This window comes from Schistocerca nitens, chromosome 6, assembly GCF_023898315.1.
Source record: "Schistocerca nitens isolate TAMUIC-IGC-003100 chromosome 6, iqSchNite1.1, whole genome shotgun sequence".
Taxonomy (NCBI): domain Eukaryota; kingdom Metazoa; phylum Arthropoda; class Insecta; order Orthoptera; family Acrididae; genus Schistocerca; species Schistocerca nitens.
Genome location: NC_064619.1, coordinates 168,342,548 through 168,347,518, shown reverse-complemented (window position 1 = coordinate 168,347,518; position 4,971 = coordinate 168,342,548). Strand labels below are relative to the sequence as shown.

The 4,971-nt window shown below is 40.7% G+C and overlaps 1 pseudogene; it reads left to right on the top strand.

Moving 5' to 3' along the window:
• Window positions 1-3,968: 3,968 nt before the first annotated feature.
• LOC126263974 (5S ribosomal RNA) lies at window positions 3,969-4,086 on the top strand (annotated as a pseudogene).
• Window positions 4,087-4,971: the final 885 nt, after the last annotated feature.

The window sequence follows — 4,971 nt, the reverse complement described above, 5'->3', positions numbered from 1 at the left end:
TGGACCATGTGCTCAAAAAATTGCGTGACAGTGGAAAAATTTGAGTTCTCATAATTTGGTAAACTAATTAATTGATCCTTAATTCCGCGCTGTGTCGTCTTCGACCAATACGCTGACAGAAAAGCATTCTGAAATTCTTCTACTGAATAACATTGTCTCGCGATCGGTCTCATACGAGTTGCCGGTTCGCCTTCCAAAAAACTGCAAATAAATTCAAGTTTATGTGTTACGGCCAAGTCGGTGGAAAAGCAAAGCTGAATTGTTGTATCCAATCCAGAGGGTGAATCTGTGTTCTGTCATTTTTAAATACTTTAAATTTTCTCACTGATAGAAAATGTTTGTAATCAAAATTATCGTCTCTGTATGTCGGAACCGGTTCAGGATTGAATGAAAATCTATTTGACTGGGACTGTTCGGAATCTAACTCACGTACTCTTTGTAGATTACCTAAATTATACTGGCTGTGTGAGTGTGAGAAATGGTCGGAATTCGCCGTATGCTGTGACGTGTTATTAACTGAAATATTTTTTCTCTCTTTTACCTCTTGCTGTAAACTTGACAATTTTCTACGCAATGTGTTATTAGACGAATCGATCTCATTGATTGTCTGCTGTAAATTTTGGAATTCAGGTGTTTGGTTAAACAAAATCGGTGCAGTATCGTCTGATTTGCTGTCATTATTACTTTCAATAACGTCAATACGACTGGCCAATTCATCATATTTTTCAGTCAGTATTTTTACCTGATCATCGTTTTTATTAACTGAAGTATTAATTTGTTTTTGTAATTGACGTGTGGTTTCATTCAATTTTTTAACGTCAGCTTTAATGACATCGGAATTCTGTGTTAGTTCTAATTGTTCGAGTCTGTCTGTCACTGTCTGAAAGTCTGCTGTGTGTGTGTCTGTTTTCAATTTAAGATCGGAAATTTCATCACGTAATTCTGTGTTCAACTGCTTGATGGTATTAATTTCGTCGGACACTGTAGCAATATTGTTGTCTACGTATGTTTTTGCTTTCGCGAACAATTTACGTTTATCTGCTTGTCTCTGTGCGGTGATTGTTTCCATGACTTGTCGTTTTACTTTATTATGTTCCTGTATAAATTTATGGAAACGCGTATCACTGTTTTGTAGGTGAAGATTAAAACGTTCGTCAATTTGAGTGTTCTGTTGTTCAAATTTCGCGTCTATCTTTGCATCCATTGTGCGCGAAAGTTCTGCTGTCATTAACTTAAACTCGTCGCGTAATTGTGTTGCTTTTTCAGAGCATTGTTTACCGACTGCACTAATTTCGTCTCTAAGTGTTTCTGTTGTAGCTGTTTGCACATCCCTTAATTCTTGAGCAACAGATCTAATTTCTTCGCTACTTTTCCTAGCACAAGCCTCAATTTCCTCGCGTAACTGTTCTTTAGTATCATGACACTGCGCGGCAACGGCTCTAATCTGTTCACTAAGCTGTCTGGAATTGTTGTCTAATTTTTCATTCAACTGTTTGGAATTGTTGTCTAATTTTTCATTTAACTGTTTGTTCTGTTCACTAAGTTGCTTGAAATTTTCATTAAGGTTGTCCTGTTTTTCATTAAGTTGTTTGTTCTGTTCACTAATTTGTTGACATTTTCATTAGTTTGTAGCATTAATGCTATAATTCGATCCATGTAAAAATTAGCTACTGTATTCTTTGTGCTGTTTGATGTTGTACCTGCAATTGTCACGTTTTGTGTGACCATTCTTGAAAATGTTTGCTAATCGGATGTATACTGTTGATCACTAAATCGGAATTAAATAAATCCGACGCATTCTGATTACACTGTTCGTTTTCATTAGACAAATTTGTCTGTTCATTACTTAAATCATGCAAACCGTGTGTGTTAAACTGGGCAGCACTCATTGCAAGAGAACGCCCCGCGTCATCAATTGTCGTAACATTAACAGAGGACACAATTGAGTTCGTCTGTTCATCACTAGGATCAAAATCAACATTAGTGGTCGGTACACACTGATTGTCCGCAAATGGGGAACTGTCATTATTACACTGCGTGTCGCAAGTACTATCGGTCAAGTTGTTTAATTCGGTTATTTCACTCATTATACCTCGCGATGTACTATTAACAGTCTTTCGCGGCATTTTTACACAAATCACAATTATTCACAAATAGAACAAAGACAATGCAGAATCCAACAAACACTATTACAACAAAGAGCAACAAATTGCCGATGATCTGTGGAAGAAAGACTGACAAAATTAGTAAAAGCGTTGCGCCAAATGCTAATTATATTTAAGTAAATAAGAGCAGATATCTGACTACTTATCAGAAGATTCACAAAGAAATACGATCCTGGTCCGGATGTCGCCAATTGTAACCTCCCCACAGAAATTTTAAAAATCAATATTAGTGAAATTGCAACCTCCCAGCAAGAATATGAAAGTCAATGTTAAGTGAAATGTTGTCTTCCCACAAAACTGAATAATAAAAATGAACCAAGCGTAACCTCCTTGCAAAATTAAAGAATAATAATGGCCCAAATGTAAAATCCCCACAAAATTAACGTTAAGATGATTGCTCATTAAACCCACAATAATGTTAATTAAATACAGAACCAAGAACTGTATGTAACATCTTAACAAAAATAATTAAACCTGATAAATTTTATAAGGGCAGCAACGCTGACCTTCGGCCCTGTGAAATAATTAAACCTGATAAATTCTTACCTCAGTAAAACTGCGTCTATATCTGCTCTTATTTTTCGGCACAGCTCCGTGCAATGCTGGCCTACATTTAATTCTTGGAGGGAATGCATAGGAAATATTCTTTAAATTGAAATCAACCTTTTTCTTCAAAGGAATGGAAAAATTCTTTAAATTGAAATGATTACTTTTCTTTAAAAGATTTACTTTATAAAAATTATTATTGGGGCATCATTTTGAACAAATTCATTACAATTAACATACGTTATTAGCTGAGCGCAATGCTGCTTAATTACCTTCTATAATAATATACATATCGTCCTGAATCGTGACCAGAGATGCAAGGAGAGCACGCCACCGACGCATGCCGACGGCCGCTCAGTACAACCGTCCACTCGCTACAATTACTGCCGACTGACTACTACAGACAACTGTCTACTCTCTCTGCCCTCTCGCCACACACTACTGTACCAGACTGCTACTACTCTCCAACTGTCGACTCGCGCGGTCAAGCGCAGACTAGCAACGATAAATAACTCTCTGGTCAGAGATTCTGTCATGCCTCGCCATCGCTGGTAATGAGTACATATGAAACGTACGCGTTTCAACGGTTGTATAACAAAGTAGTAACCATCAGGTGCGACTGCTTCACCACCCACCGAGCGAGGTGGCGTAGTTGTTGGACACTCGCATTCGGGAGGGTAACGGTTGGAATCAGCGACCGGCCATCCAGATTCAGGTTTTCCGTGATTTCGCTAAATCGATTCAGGTACATGCCAAGATGATTAAAGGGCACGGCCGACTTCCTTCTCCATTCTTGCAACAATCCGAGCTTGTGCTTCGTCTTTAATGACCTCGATGCGGCGGGATGTTAAACACTAATATTTCTTTACTGCTTCACAAGGTCGTGACAAAACAAAATTTTGAAAAACACAGCCCTCAGTCGCGAACACAATTAATTTGTAACCTAGGTTTCGGTGTCACAAGGGACACCTTCTTCGGACAAAATTAAAACTAAATGTTACAGCATAACGTACCAAAAAATACGAAAGCTGCGGTCATACCTGACAGCGTCAGGTAGTCAGAATTAAAATAAAATGGAACAGAGGTGCAAGTCACTAGGGGCTGCCACGTGTCCTCTGATACAGTCAACACAAATGGCATCTTGCGCATATTGAGAACTTTTGCGAATCAGTTTTCGTTCCGAAATACGCATTGGAAATACGAGCGGTGTCCAATATGTATTGCAAAATATTTTTGTTCTGTTAGCAGATTGGTTTTGCCAACGGCCTTGCCACAGTGGTACCACCGGTTCCCGTCAGATCACCAAAGTTAAGCGCTGTCGGACTGGGCTAGCGCTTGGATGGGTGACCATCCGGTCTGCCCAGCGCTGTTGGCAAGCGGGGTGCACTCAGCCCTTGCGAGGCAAACTGAGGAGCTACTGACTGAGAAGTAGCGGCTCAAGTGTCGGAAACTGACATACGGGCGGGAGAGCGGTATGCTGACCACATGCCCCTCCTTATCCGCATCCAGTGACGCCTATAGGCTGAGGATGGCACGGCGGCCGGTTAGTACCGTTGGGCCCTCATGACATGTTCGGGAAGAGTTTAGTTTAGTTTTTAGCAGATTGGTTTTATTCAGGATTCCAGTGCACCATACTGTTCCCCATTCTTTAGGCTACAAAACTCTATTTTCCTACATAATCTCCATTCAATGGACAGCTTTATGCCACTTTACTGGGAGGGCCTGTACGCTGCATGGTACCAGTCTACTGGTCGACGTCGGAGCCAACGTCTTGCTGCATCAGTAACCTCCGCATCATCCACGTACTGTTTTCCATTGGGCCACACAGGTGGAAGTCGGAAAGTTCGTGAAGTTCTGTGAGCTCCTCTCGGATATGCAGACTTGTGAGAGATCTTGCGTTGTATGGAGAAGATCTTTTGCATTTTTTGTGGCGACCAAGACTCTGAAGTTGTTTTCCAACTTCCTGAGGGTAACAATACACTTAGGAGTTGATCGCTGCACCATGAGGGAGGAAAACAGACAGAGTAACCCCTTCATTGTCCCAGAAGACCGTCGCCACGACTTTGCCGGCTGAGAGTGCGGCTTCGAACCTTTTCTTCAGAGGAGAGATGGCGTCACATTCAATTGATTGCTGTTTTGTTTGCGGTTCGAAGTGATGAAACCATGTTTCATTGCCTGTGACGATGTGCGACAAAGAACTGTGACGACCAACCTCGTAACACGCAAGCAATTTCGCTCAGATGGTTCTTCGTTGCTCTTT